General features: G+C 44.0%; 1 protein-coding gene across 1 annotated transcript in view; it reads right to left on the bottom strand.

The window, feature by feature from the left end:
• The window catches only part of CRPPA (CDP-L-ribitol pyrophosphorylase A), a 253,771-nt gene that overhangs the window by 172,371 nt on the left and 65,582 nt on the right, over positions 1-15,818 (bottom strand). The gene's annotated exons all lie outside the window — the stretch shown is intronic.

The following is a 15,818-nucleotide window of genomic DNA, read 5'->3' as shown; positions in this document are numbered from 1 at the left end:
TGGGGATTGTTACGGTGAACCATTATACACAACATTTGAATTCAAGTCCCTTATCTTACAGCATGGCATTTCCATGTCACAGATCTCTTGCTCATTTGAGCATTTAAAAGATGAACATCTTTAAGAGACTTGCGCTTCCTCACCGAGCATGGAAGCAACAGTCTTTCACTATGAGAACCAGGTGCAGTGGTCTCTCCCAGACTCAGGAAAATGGCGGTAACCCTTTGTCAGTGGGGCCATCTGTACAGGTGGGCAAGCGCCAAAGTCAGGTAAACAATATTCACGAGTGCTCTGAGCTCTGTATAAGCTACTTATAAGGTAGTGCTTTGTCCACAAGGAACCAAGGGCGGAGGGGGAGGCTGACTTGGAACCAAGTCCACTGCAGCACTAGAGAAATGTCTGGGGGGAGCCCTGCGGATAAAACACTGGTTTTTTTTTATTAAATTTATTCATTAATTACATTGTGTTGTAATTACATAGAATCTGGGATTCTCCCCGCCACCCTCCCCCCATGGTGGGTTCCTCCACCCCGCTGCATAACCATAGTTCAAGTTCAGTTCAAATTCCCTCCCTGCAAGAATTTGCCAAGCATAGAGTCCAACATCCCATAGTCCAGACAAGTCCAACTACTTATTGGGTAGACTCTCTCTGGTCTGAGGGCAGAGTCAGCAGAGTATCTTCCCAGTCAAATAAAAGCACTAATATACCATCTGCAACAATTAACATCGTTATGGGATTGACATGGTATTGAGCAGTCAACATGTTAAAAATAAATGCGATTTCTTAACCACTTTCTGTGACCCCCCCTATTCACAGTTCAATTTTAGTTTATATACTACAAATGACATAATATCCATAACATAACATGATATGCTTAACAACGTATCATATTAAATTAAGGCAAACATGTGGTATCTAACCTTTTGGGATTGGCTCATTTCCCTTAGCATTATGGTTTCCAGTTTGGCCCATTTGGCCACAAAGAACTGCATTTTGTTTTTTTTAATAGCTGAGTAGTATTTCATGGAGTAGATGAACCATAGCTTTCTTATCCAATCCTCTGCTGATTGGCATTTTGGTTGTTTCCATGTTTTTGCATTAACTGATTGTGCTGCTATGAACATAGGAGTGCATGTTGGTTTCTCATAAAACAAGTGTTCTGGATATATTCCTAGGAGTGCTATAGCTGGGTCATACGGTATGTCGATTTTGAGTTGTTTGAATGTTCTCCATACTGATTTCCATAGAGGCTGTACCAATCTGCAGCCCCACCAGCAGTGGAGTAGGGTTCCTTTTTCCCCGCAACCTCGCCAGCAAGTGTTGTTGGTGCTTTTATTCATGTGGGCCAGTCTTACTGGCGTTAGGTGGTATCTCATTGATGTTTTAATTTGGATTTCCCTTATTGCCAGGGAACTTGAGCATTTTTTCATATGTTTATTTGCCATTTGGGTTTGTTCCTTTGTGAAATGTCTGCCCATTTCCCGTGCCCATTTCTTGAGTGGCTTGTTTATTTTGGTGTTTTGTCTGTTTTGTAATTCTTTGTGTACTCTGGAGATGAGCCCTCTATCACCTATGTCGTGTGCGAAGATCTTCTCCCATTCTGTGGGCTGCTTTTTTACTTTGTTGATTGTTTCCCTTGCTGTGCAGAAGCCTCTTAGTTTGATGAGGTCCCATTTGTTTATTTTGGTCTCGATTTCTACTGCTTTGGGTGTCCTTCTTAGGAAGTAGGGACCTACCCCTAGATCTTGCAGAGTATTTCCAACATTTTCTTCCAAAAGTTTGAAGGTTTCTGGATGTAGGTTTAGATCTGTTATCCATTTAGATTTGATCTTAGTATATGGTGAGAGATGTGGGTCTATCTTTTTGTTTCTACAGGCTATCAACCAGTTGTCCCAACAGCATTTATTGAACAGACCTTCCCATTTGCCTGGATTATCGTTGGTCCTTTTATCAAAGATTATTTGACTGTATCTGTGTGGGTTCCCTTCTGGTGTTTCTATTCTGCTCCATTGATATTCCTCTCTATCTTTGTGCCAGTACCATGCTGTTTTGATAACCACTGCTCTGTAGTACGTCCAGAGGTCCGGGACTGTGATTCCCCCTGCTAACTTCCTGTTCTTCAGGATGGTTCTAGCTATTCGTGGTTTTTTGAAAACACTGGTTTCTATGAGAGCATCTATCAGAGGGAAGAATCTCTGATAACAGTGTGAAGAGTGGATAAAACCTGGAGGGGATGCCAAGCAGTATGAAAGAATGAACAAAACTTGAAGGGGATGCTGCTAAGCTGGAAGATGCCAGGCATGCTGCAACATAACACACGTATTTAAGGAGGACGTTAGGGAGGCAAAGCGTGAATAAGGCCTTTAGCATCCTTTGCTGACACGTTTTCACACTTGAAGCAGCAAATATGTAAGTACAGTGATCTGCACAATTAGCAGAAAAGATAACAGGACCTTAAAGAGTTCAAACAGGACCAAAAAAATCTGAGTTTGCATGCTACTCTGTTTAAACATGTCACAGGACACCTTTCCCAGATAATTTCACTTTTTTAAAGATTTACTTTTATTGGAAAGACAGATGTACACAGAGGAGGAGAGACAGAGAGGAAGATCTTCTGTCCGATGATTCACTCCCCAAGAGGCTGCAACAACTGGTGCAGCGCCAATCCAAAGCCAGGAGGCAGGAAATTCTAGGTCTCCCACCTGGGTGCAGGGTCCCAATGCTCTGGGCCGTCCTCAACTGCTTTCCCAGGTTACAAGCAAGGAGCTGGATGGGGAAGTGGAGCGGCCAGGATTAGAACCTGCGCCCATATGGGATCCTGGTGCGTTCAACTCTCTGTTGAGGCCACTTTTTGAGTGAACCAGTAGATAAAAGATCTTTCTGTCTCTGCTTTTCTCCATAAATCTGATCTGCCTTTCCAATAAAAATCTTTAAAAAGAAGAACAAGGTGGAGGAGGAGGAAAGAGGAACAGAGTCCCCGTGCAGATCTCAGAAGAAACTGACTGAACGAAGACTGCAGGACAGCATTGTCATTTAGAGTTTTTATACGTTTGCCAAGAGCACATCAAAAAGTTGACAAGAAAGGAATTTTCTTTTGTTTCTTTTGTTCCTGAGAATTTCTTGAACTCCATGCAAAGGTTGCTTATAATACAGTTTTTATAAACTTTAAAATTCTAATTTCTTATTTTTATTTCATTTGGAAGAATGATACCTGCACACAGAAAGAGATCTTCCATGTACTGATTCTGAACTGCCTCCCATGGTCAGGACTGCAGCAGGCTGAGGCCAGGCCCTGGGACCCAACCCGTATCTCCTATGGACACGGCAGGGACCCACGAAGCTGAGCCGCCTGGTGCTGCCTCCTGGATGGGCACCAGCAGGAAGCGCAAGTTGCAAATGGAAGCACCTGGGTTCATGTCCTGGCTCCATGTGGAATGCGGACACGCCCAGTTACATCTTAATCACTGTGCCAAATGCCTATTCTGCCATCAACATTTTGAAGATTGTTACACACTAATTTTATTTCTTCTTGCATTAAAATCACTGTACATACATAATGTGTTGCGAAGCTAAAACATATTCCTCAGAATAAATGTAAGTTAGAGTTAGGATTTTAGTTCAAATTATATATGTATTTTTTCAAAACAAAATCAACTAGTGTCCTGGTGATAAGTTGTAGAACATTTAAAATCTAAATACAGCTATCTGTAAAATATCTATGTAGTATTATTATATTATAAAATATTAAATCTTGCCATAATTACGATAATTACGATTATGACTCACACGTCAGACAATTCTACCTCACAACTTTTTCTAACAGTAATTGAAAGAATATACAAACTGCACATTCTAACTCAAAATCCTGGGCCAGCATTGTGGTTTACTGTGTTAAGCTCCTACCTGTGACAACCCATAGGGGTGTCAGTTTGAGTTCCAGCTGCTCCACTTCGGATCCAGCTCAATACTAATGTGCCTGGGAGAGCAGCAAAGGGCGATCCAAGCCCTTGGGGCCCTGCACCCATGTGGGAGATTGAGATGGAATTTGTTTCCCGAGTCCGGAATGGTCCAGCAATGGTCATTGCCACCCACTGCAGAGTGAACCAGTAGGTGGGAAATACTTCCCTCTGTCTCTCACTCAAGCTCTGCCTTTCCCATAAATGTGTTTTAAAACCTCACTGTGTGTCCTTGTGCAAGTTTTCTTTAGCTAATGGAAGCATATACAAACAGGTGGCTATGAGGACCCCACAAGTGCTGCCAGGTACCAGCATGGATCCTGGAGTCAGAAAGACGGCGTGGCAGCCACACTGCTTGCAGAGAGCAAGGAAAGCTGCTTGTTCTGTCCCTCAGCTCCTTTCCCCTTCAAGAGGGAGGGTGGCAGGCACCAGAGATGCAGCATGACAGTACATAGGAGGGGTCTGGAACAGAATCCAGCTTCCAGCAAGCCCTTAATAAAGCCAGAGTAATTACTTAACTGTATAAGCTGGGACTTGAAAAGTGGCTAGAAACCTAGCTGTCATGCCTGATGGTTACTTTCTCTGTAGGGAGATTGTGTGCAACTCTGACAAGGTACCCCATCTTCACTTTTCCCCTCCCTTACCCACTTTCTCTCCCTGTCTCACAACTGGATGGATGTCCTTTGCATGACTGAGTGATGATCCTGTTGCAAGCCTGTGTGATCACATCGGCTTCATCCATTCATTCACTGTGGCTTATACTACACCTTATCTTGGCTAATTATTCTTCAATGATGTTCCAATAACATGAGAATGAAGATATTTCTATGAAGGCCTATTTAATTTCCTCTGGACAAACACCTAGAAGCTGGATTGCTGGATCCCATGGTAGTCCTACTTGAATTTTTAGTGATTTATTTACTTATTTGAAAGGCAGAGTGATATATACAAACAGGGTTGGAGGAGAGAGAATGAGAGAAAGATCCACCTGTTTGTTTGCTCTCCAAATGCCACACTGGTTGCGGCTGGACTGGGCCTGGCCAAAGCCAGGGGCTGGGAACTCCACCCTGCACTTCCATGCTGGTGGCAGGGTTTCAAGGACTTGGATCATCCTCTGCTGCTTTCCCAGGAAGGGAGCTGGATTGGAAGTAGAGTGGCAGAAACTTGAACCAGGACTTGTATGCCAGGCAGAAACACCTCCCTGTGTCACAATGCTGGCCCCTATTCCCAAGTTCTCATCTTTTGAGGACCCTTCGTCCTATGTGCTGAAATGACTGCCACAATGTATGCTCCCACCAAGAAAATACAAGCATTGTCCTTTTGTTCACTTCCTGTTGTCACTCATCATCTTAACCCAGCAAAGGTGAGATGGCCTGTATCTTTACAAAAGTGAGTTGTTCAAGTAATCAATCTGGAACCCTAACTGGGCATCCCTGTATGACTCCTTTGGAATGCTGACTGTCCATATCACAGCCTCAACTGGAACCTGCAACCCCTCCTCTGACCCTTTCCCCAACCCTAAATAAGCTGCTTGGCCTCACAGAGGCTCCCAACCCTGAGAAACCTTCATTTATTCTTGCCTACAGGATGTCCATGTTCCAACCGCTGCTCTTACAACAACAGACCATCACAACATGACACAGAGCTCTAGATTACTGGCAATCCCTGCTTCCTCGCTTCCTTTCTTTATAAAGCACCACCACACGTCTGTGATAGAACACGCTTGCTTCTTGGTTTCTAGTTCAAATCCCTGACCACCATACATGCACATGACTTACAGACTCAAATGCCCCTGCAACCACCTGTTAAGAAAATGGTACCCCACCTTCTACACATTGGTCTTCTCTGGAGGCAACCATTGAGCTCGCTTTGATTCTAGGATTTATTTCCACACACAACAGAATCTTCAGGGAGTATCATGTATATACCACATCCCACGGCATGGGGCAGTCAGCTTCATGTCCCGCTCACACTATCGTGGGCTGTGTGGGACAACTACATATCAAGTGATGGCAGCTCTGATCCTCAGCCTGCAGCCACCTACCCCAGCCTGCCTTCCTCATGGCAACGGCAGCAGCAGCAGGCAAGCAGCAGTGCCGCTGGCACAGCTCCACCCACAGCACAACTAGTAGGCACATCCAAAGTAGGTCAGGAGCCAAACCCACAATGAAGGATGTGGCAAGAAGGGCTTGGTGGGAGAACAGGAGGGAACTACTGAATTAAAGGCGTGGAGACCCAGAGCTACCACAGACCCATTCTCTACCATATTTTATCTCCAAATGGCATAACTGTGATGCTGTCCGTCACTGTACAGTTCTTTCTCAGCCATTATTTACCAGAAAGAACCCTGTCCTCTCGCCTCCCAGGTTTGTTGCAATACACACGCATGCTTCCTCACTCTTGCAATCGCCTGGCTTTGGCTAAAGTCATGTGGAGTGTTTACATCACTGGCTGTGTAAACACTGCCCATGACGAGGTCATTTATTAAAATTCCCTTTCTGAGCAACTCTTTGTTTTCCCAGGAATTAGAGTTCTCTTTGGCTTTATGCGGTTAGATTCCTACATGCTTATAACTCACTTAACACAAAACACTGGGCTGCTTACATAAATATGCACAAGATGAGAAGATACATACGGCGTTTCTCTGATTTCATCTCCCTGAAACAGACATGAAAGGAGTCCCCTGTCCTTTCCCAGGAGGGCTGGGTGCCTTCCCTGCTGGTCACACCCCCATCATCCAAAAGCTTGCTCTCCCTGTCACCATCTCCAAGGTCCACCAAGCTCCTATGTGACATGCAGTTTGCTTTCCTGATCAACTTCATCCTTCATAGGAGAGATCTTTCACCACCAAGGCCCCAGATGCTTGCTGAGAGGGAGAATTCTGCAGCCGTACTGTGTGTCAGCCCTGTGACACGGCACTCTCCCACTCGGCAGTCTGCAGACACACTGTGTGTCAGCCATCTGTGACAAAGCACTCGCCTCGTTCAGCAGTCTGCAGGCACTCTGTATTGGCCCTGTCTGTGACAAGGCACTCTTCCATTCAGCCATCTGCAGGCACACTGTGTGTCAGCCCTGTGAGAAGGCATGCACATTCAGCAGTCTGCAGGCACACTGTGGGTTAGCCCTGTGACAAGCAGCTCTCCCATTCGGCAGTCTGCAGGCACACTGTGTGTCAACCCTGTGAGAAGGCACGCACATTCAGCAGTCTGCAGGCACACTGTAGGTTAGCCCTGTGACAAGGAGCTCTCCCTTTCGGCAGTCTGCAGGCACACTACGTGTCGATCCTGTCAAGGCACTCAGCTGGCAGCCGGCATCGTGTGTTTGTTCTCATCTGCAAGCATGCACTCACGCCCTCGCCTGCAGCCGTGTGCTCCCACAGGCAGACAGTGCCACACTCTGTCTTTCTCAGCATCCTAACATGGTAGGCAGATGAGCACAAGACTGCATTATTTCTTAAGCAGCTCTCAACACTCCCACTTATCTTCCACCCTTCCACTTGGTGCCAGGGGTACATGGCATTGCCAGGTGTTGAACTCTAAGGGGGCCCTTAACAGATAATGTTAACTCCCAGCTTGCCCCACTGTGTCTGTCCCATACCTGTTGAGTCTGTTGCCTGTTGCCTCCTGGCTACGCATCCTTCCTCAACGTCACCTTTCCCACTCCTACGCCATTTCTTTGGTGGTCAGCAGAATCAGACATATGTTGGGTGGGCTCTCTGCACATGGAGACAGGAGTATGTGCACTGACAACATGCAAATACTCCAGACAGTGCGCCACAAAGGGTGCTTCCAATTTACTTCCACATAAACAAGCCATGAGAATGTGGCAGGTGGTTAATAAGAAGCAAATGGCTAGGACTCAGAACGACTGAAAAAAATCACTGAGAAAAACATTTTTGTGTATAATGCAATTATTTTTCTGGGAAGGGATGCCAAGTATTTCAAAACTTTTACAATCCACGCACAAGAAGTTAGTAAACTCTTTCCTGCTCATCACGTAACAGTCCATGGCTACCAATAACCGGACTACGTATCCTTCCAGCCTGAACACCATTCACAAGACTATTTCTGCAACGTTGCCTGGGATGTTTGCCCAACAAAGAACAATCTATGCATTAGAGCTGAACTAAATTAAAGGCATGCACGCACAGGTTTCCCACTCTGCAGCTATAGGCCGTGCTGAGAATGTTTCAAGTAGAAACAAATAGCCTATCGTACAATTGGATAAACAATGAACACCTGCACCCAATTTATCATCTGCAACATCAAACTTGAAGCACTTTACATACATTTGCATTGTCTGAATTATGCAATGTAGTTTAAAATTGCATGAGAGACAGTTATCCAAGAGGAGCTTTGTGCAAACAACAGATCAGATATCTTTAGGAGGAGACAAACAATTTCAGAATGGGTCCCTATGAGTGTAAGAGGCATAATTTGCTTGTTTCAAGCTAGCTAAGGAGAAGATTTACTTTGGGGAGACAAGACGCTAAGTGTCCATAAAATTACATTTGTCAGCATCTTTGAAACATTGATCAAATGCAAACTTCTGCATTCACTCATTTTTTTTAATATTTTACAAAGCCAAAATCCACTTGGACCTGAAAGGCCACCCCATCCACATCTGTCATCTCACCTAGATGATGATGATGTTCCTCCGTGTCCAAATAAGTTGGAGAAAGAAGTCACATGGTAGAAAAAACATTGCACCAGTAAGTTTAAAACTGCATTTCTACCCGTTTATGCTGACTTTTACGATCAAATACTATAAAACAGGTTTTTTTTGAAGTGTTATACTGGAATAGTTTACTCTTTCAGGAATTTTCTGATAAAGTGAACTGAGAATAACTAAGGGATTTTATAAGTTAAAATATTGCCTTAATACATAATAAATTAAGAGTCCCTCTATAAGAATTTACCCTCTAAACAGCTGAAACATTGACGGTCTGTGTATCAAGTGCACAGTAAGAATGTTTAACCGATTCGGGGAGAACTTTGACAAGGTCATTGCCATAGTCTCAGCAAGCAATTATGACGATGTGACATAAATCCAAGAACTACAAAGACAGAAGGCCCAGATCCAGAAATGATCATCCTGTAGAACTCAATGGGTAACACTAGTATGGAAGTAGGATGGAGCACAGAAGGAGTACCTCCACTGGTCAGCCGGATGGGATCAGCTATGTAGCTTACCTCTGCAACAGCTGGCAAAAACACACTGCCAGGTGAAGACAGATGCCCAGTGTCTACGAGTCAAACACGGGGAGTGCTTCAAAGCATTGGGGAGCAGATCTCTCAGGAGTATGTGCTGAGTGAGGGGTCAAGCACTGAGACTTGGAGAAATGCGCAGTCCCCAGCGCAGCCTGAGGAGCTCTCTGCTGCAACCTTGCTCAGAGACTGGGGTGTAAGTACAGATTAGCTCCATTTCTATACATTAATACCTCACCAGTCGCATACAACTGAGTCCAGCACAAGCAATGAGAACAAGTGGCTTCATACCCTAGCCAGACATTATCTGAGGTCCCTTATGAGCCAAAAGTCTAGTTCTAAAGCTATTTTCCGACTTTCTATACAAGCACTATGACCGGTAGCCTCCAGCTGACCTGTTCCTTATACCAATCTTTGGTACCATATGCCTAGTGTTCACATCCCAGTCGATACGAAAGTACCTCAACTAGTCTATTTAAGAAATGGAAGTAACATATTTGAGTGCAAATTTTTTCCGACCCCCTGCAAATTTTCTTGCAAGATGGATTTTCCAAGAATTTTTGAAGTCCCCTCAAGGTTTTTGAGCTTCTGTCATAAGTCTGTCACTTTGACCTCCAGTTCCCCTGCTATTCTGATTAAAACACCATTACAAAACTGTTTCCAAGTCATCAGATTCTGGGCCGGGTTGGTTTAATATTCATTGTTTTCTTCCTTTCATTTGGTACTCATTGCTTTCTTCATGATGACAGACATCAGAACACGGGCTGAAGTCCCCTAGGGACTATCCCTTAAGGTGAACATCAACTCCTAAAGCAACTGATGTGTGCAACGAGAGTGTCAGGACCACTGGGCTTCTATAAAGCAGACACACAGGGCTAGACCTGAAGGCTTCACTTCCACGATTACCTAGAGAAAGGAGAGCGTCATGGAGTCTGCAGTCTGTGTGTAGAGGAAGCAGTCCAACCGCAAACAGGCACACTGAAACCTCTTAAGGTGATAAAGTTTTGTTTAGGTATGTCAGAGGTGGGACTACATGACTGCAAAAAATTAACACTCGATTTTACAATGATTTTACTGCATGTGGATAACAGCTCAATCTTTGAAATAAATAGAATACTATCAGTTATAACAATTTTTAGAAGAACATGCTGCCGAATAAAAAACTTTAATGAAAGAAATGCAAGACTTAGGGAGAAAACTAAAAATGAAAAATATTGTTAAAAAATCCAAATAACAAAAGATAAAATAGGCACAGACACAACACTGGGGAAGTGGCATTTCTCTTTGAGTTGACCAGGAAGTAACTGCAAATTAAGTAAAATCCAAGCAATGCCTTTCATGAAACTTGAGTAACTGGTCCTAAAATTTATGTAAATACACACAGGAAATACTTTACTCTTGAATAAAAGAATTAACAAACATGATCTGATTTATTCTATTTTTTAAGTTTTTTCAAATCATACTTAAAATACAACCATAAAACGCATTTTTAAAGATTTATTTATTTTTATCAGAAAGGCGGATATACAGAGAGGAGGAGAAACAGAGGAAGATCTTCCGTCTGATGGTTCACTCCAAGTGACTGCATCGGCTGGAGCAGAGCCAGTCCGAAGCCAGGAGCCAGGAGTTCTTCCAGGTCTCCCACATGGGTGCAAGGTCCCAAGGCTTTGGGCCATCCTCAACTGCTTTCCCAGGCCACAAGCAGGGAGCTGGATGGGAAGTAGGGCTGCCGGGATTAGAACCGGTGCCCATGTGGGATCCTGGTACGTTCAAGGCGAGGACCTTAACCACTGCACTGTGGTGCCGGGCCCAATCTGATTTGTTCTTAAAAATGCCATATTGAAGGAGTTACGAAGATGGCCGACCACAGAGAGCTGGTGAAGGGCAGTGTGGGGACAGAGGGGAACCGATCCAGCAGAGAAACAAACCAGGAAACACAGAATTGAGGGGATAGGTGTAGGACGGTCACTGGAGTTCACTGAAGTAAGAAGATCTCCACAGCGTGCAGAGACAACCATAAAAAGGAAAAAAGAGGAGACAGCATGCCGTGAGAATTTTGGTGAGTCGCGATCCCAGCCAGGGGGAAGGCGGCGGAATCTCAGCCGTTCCTAGGAGGACAAAGGTGGTTGGAAGGACAGGCGTTCACACCCACAGGGGCACAGACCACTGGAATGCAGGAGACCCTAAAGGAGGCTACTGGATTGAACAAAGGGGGCATCATCCCACGAAGATAAGCAGGGGGTGTTGCCCAGAAACTTGCCTCCCAGCAGGTCAGCAACTTTGAGAGAGTGCAGAGGAGAATGGAGCTGCGCTCTGGGTCCGGGTTACAGTAATCCCCAACTCAGCTCCAAAAGGTTGACTAACTGTAAGAGTCTCCAGTGGAAACTGCTGCTGGGCTCAGCCGGAGCATTAGGAACGGGGCAACACTCGGCAGAGCCTCCCTGGGCAGAGGTGCAGGCTGGTGGGAGCTCAGCTACATGACTTCCACGGCTCTGCTCCCAATGGCGGAACACCTTTGAGAAAGTTCAAAAAAAAAAAAAAAAAAGAGAGAAAGAAAAGCCTGGTAAAGGGGGCAGGGCAGGACTGTGAACTTGAACAGATCCCCTGCTGTGCTCAGCTCAACAGGAGACCCCAAATCAAAGCCAGTTCTGCAGAACCGCGGGGCAAGTTCTCCCAGCGGACCTGTGGCCTGAGGTAGCGCAGAGGCCCCAGCTACACGCGGCTCCCGCCCGAGCCCAAGAGGTGGAACCGGCTCTGTAGACCTGTGGCCTGAGGTGGCGCAGAGGCCCCAGCTACACACGGCTCCTGTCCCAAGCCCAAAAGGTGGGACCGACTCTGTAGACCTGTGTCCTGAGGTGGCCCAGAGGCCCTGAGCCCAAGAGGCAAAACACAGCTCAGCAGAGTCAACGAACCCAGACGGAGGCATGGAGCAGTGTGTCTTCCAGTGAGGCAACAACTTTGAGTGGGAGCTGCAGAGGGAAGGCCTGGCACTAGGGCAGGGACATAGAGTCTCCTGACCCAGCTCGGGGCTGTGGTCCGAAAACTCCTAACAAGCAGCTGGAACCCCCTGCTGTGCTTAGCTATACTTAGGCCAACACTCCATACAGCAGTTGCTGGGTCACACTTCCTATAATCTACAGCACCGGGGCAACGGCTCAGGACAAGCAAGTCAGAGGCTAAAATCCAAAAATGGCAAGAAACAACACCACAATGAGGAGAAGTATCAGAAAAGGTAATGACTCAGAAGAAAGATCAAGCATTTCCCCCCAAAACAACCAAAAACTAATCTCAATACCTGAGATGCAAGATGATAACATAGAGGAATTACCAGAGAAGGAATTTAAGAAACTAGTGATGAGATTCATCAGAGACAGCGAGAAGCGCGGGGAAGAGTCCAAGGAATTCGAAAACCATGTCATTGCAGAAATAAATCAAGTCAAAAAGGGAATCCTCGATATAGAACACAAAATTGAAAGCCTAACCAACAGAATGAACACAGCAGAGGACAGAATATCAGAATTGGAAGACATTCAGAATGAAAGGCAGCAGTTCATCAAACAGTTGGAGACAAATCTGGAGAAAGCCAATAGGTCCATACAGGGAATGAAAGACAACCTCAAAAAATCAAATATTAGAATAATAGGCCTTCCAGAGGGAGTGGAAAAGGAGATAGGCTTGCAATGGGTGTTCAATGAGATAATACAGGAGAACTTCCAGAACACCGGAAATATAAATCCAGCACAAATCCAGGAAGGTCAGAGAACCCCCAATAGATTCGACCCAAAGCGATCCTCACCCAGACATGTGGTCCTCAAACTGCCTTCAAGCGAATAAAGAAACAATTCTAAGTAAGAAAAAAGGACAAGATTACTTTCAGAGGAAGACAAATCAGAATCACAGCAGATCTCTCAGAAGAAACACTCCAGGCAAGAAGAGAGTGGGGTAAAACCTTTCAAATCCTGAAACAAAACAACTGCCAACCGAGAATAATGTACCCGACAAAACTCTCATTTGTATTTGAGAATGAAATTAAATATTTCAACAGCAAAGAGAAACTAGAAGAATACACTAGCACGAAACCGGCCCTAGACAACCTCCTCAGGAAGGTGCTAAACCCAGAGAGAAAAAATGAAAACCAAAATCAAAGATGGCAAATGGGAAGACCTCCCCACTAATATCCATAAGAGGACAGTCAACCAGGCAGAGATTTTAATAGTCGCAAATACACACTTGCACACTTATGCACACTCATGGCAGCTCAAAATCAATTTCTCTCAATATTATCTCTAGACACAAATGGCCTAAACTCACCAATCAAAAGACATAGACTAACAGACTGGATCCTGAAACAGAACCCATCAATCTGTTGCCTACAAGAGACACATCTAACTAGAAAAGCCTCTAAGAAACTGAAAGTAAACGGATGGAAAAAGATATCTCATGCCAATGGACGAGAAAAAAAAGGCTGGGGTAGCTATTTTAATTTCAGATGATATAGACTTCAAGCTGACAGACATCAAAAAAGACAGGGAAGGTCGCTATATATTGGTGAGGGGACTGATACATCAGGAAGTAATCACCATTGTGAATATGTATGCACTAAATTCCAACGCACCTAGCTACGTGAAGCAATTACTTACAGACTTAAGAGGAGACATTGATATGCACACAATAGTGGGTGACCTTAACACCCCACTAACAACAACAGACAGATCAACAAAACAAAAACTCAACAAAGAAACAACAGAGCTCATACAAACAATAGAACAACTGGACTTGGTAGACATTTATAGAACTTTTTACCCCAAGGCCACAGATTATACATTTTTTTCAGCAGTACATGGCACCTTCTCCAGGATTGACCACATGATAGGACACAAAGCAAACCTAAATAACTTCAAAAAGATAGGAATCATACCATGTACCCTCTCAGACCACCATGGAATGAAATTGAAAATCAGCAATTCAAAATGCCCCAGGAAATACAGAAACTCTTGGAGGCTAAACAATATGCTATTAAACAAACAATGGATCAGAGAAGAAATTAAAGATGAGATCAAAAAATTTATGGAAACCAATGAAAACTCTGATACAACATTCCAAATCTTATGGGACACGGCCAAAGCAGTGCTGCGGGGTAAATTTATCGCAATTGGAGCCCATGTCAAGGCCCAAGAGAGGCGTCAAATACAGGAACTAAGCACACACCTCCAGGATTTGCAAAACAGCAGCAGAAGAGCCCCACATACAACAGGAAACAAGAAATAATCAAAACAAGAAATAATCAAAACAAGGGAGGAAATTAATCAGGAACAAAAAAAACGATACACAAAATCAATGAATCAAAAAGCTGGTTTTTTGAAAAGATAAACAAAATAGACACCCCACTGGCCCAACTGACAAAGAAAAAACAAGAGAAAGCAAGAATTAACAGCATCAAAGATGAAAAAGGCAACATAACAACAGACACTGCAACCATTAAGAACATAATCAGAAATTACTACAAAGCACTATACTCCAATAAATCAGAAGACCACCAAGAAATGGAAAAGTTCTTAGACTTATACAACTTGCCAAAACTTAGCCCAGAGGCAACAAACGACCTGAACAAACCCATAACTGAAGCAGAGGTTGAAACAGTGATTAAAGATCTCCCAACAAAGAAAAGCCCAGGCCCAGACGGCTTCACTACAGAATTCTACAAAACATTCCGAACAGAACTGACCCCCAATCCTCTACAAACTCTTCAATACAATAGAAAAAGAGGCAACTCTTCCAAACTCATTCTATGAAGCCAACATCACCTTAATCCCAAAACCCGACAGAGACCCAACTGAGAAGGAAAACTACAGACCTATTTCTCTGACGAACATCGACGCTAAGATTCTCAACAAAATCCTAGCCAATAGAATACAAAAAATCATCCGACAGATCATTCATCCAGATCAAGTAGGATTCATCCCTGGAATGCAGGGATGGTTCAACATCCGGAAATCCATAAATGTGATACACCACATCCAAACATTGCAAAACAAGAACCACATGATAGTATCAATAGACGCAGAAAAAGCTTTCGACAAAATCCAACACAATTTCCTGCTAAAAACCCTAACCAAGGTAGGAATAGAAGGAAAAATCCACAACATAATCAAAGCAATATATGAAAAGCCCAACACCAGCATCATACTGAATGGAGAAAAACTGGAACCCTTCCCACTGAAATCTGGAACAAGACAAGGATGTCCGCTTTCTCCGCTGCTGTTCAACATAGTCCTAGAGGTACTCGCTGAGGCCACAAGACAAGAAAAAGAAATCAAAGGAATCCAAATGGGAATCGAAGAAGTCAAGCTTTCACTATACGCAGATGACATGATTCTCTACATAGAAGACCCAAGAGACTCAATACAGAGACTGCTAGATCTTATACGAGAGTTTGGAAGAGTGGCAGGGTACAAAATTAATGAACAAAAATCAACAACCATAGTGTATGCAAATAGCCCAAAGATGGAAAAAGACCTAACCAGCAAAATCCCATTCAAAATAACAGAAAAGCATGAAGTATCTGGGAATAAACCTAACCAAAAATGTAGGAGACCTATTTGAAGAAAACTATAAACTGCTTAAAAAGATATTGAACAAGACCTCGAAAGATGGA

This window comes from Ochotona princeps, chromosome 20 (assembly GCF_030435755.1).
Source record: "Ochotona princeps isolate mOchPri1 chromosome 20, mOchPri1.hap1, whole genome shotgun sequence".
NCBI lineage: Eukaryota > Metazoa > Chordata > Mammalia > Lagomorpha > Ochotonidae > Ochotona > Ochotona princeps.
The sequence above is the reverse complement of the archived record's forward strand: the minus strand, read 5'-3'. Positions and strand labels throughout refer to the sequence as shown.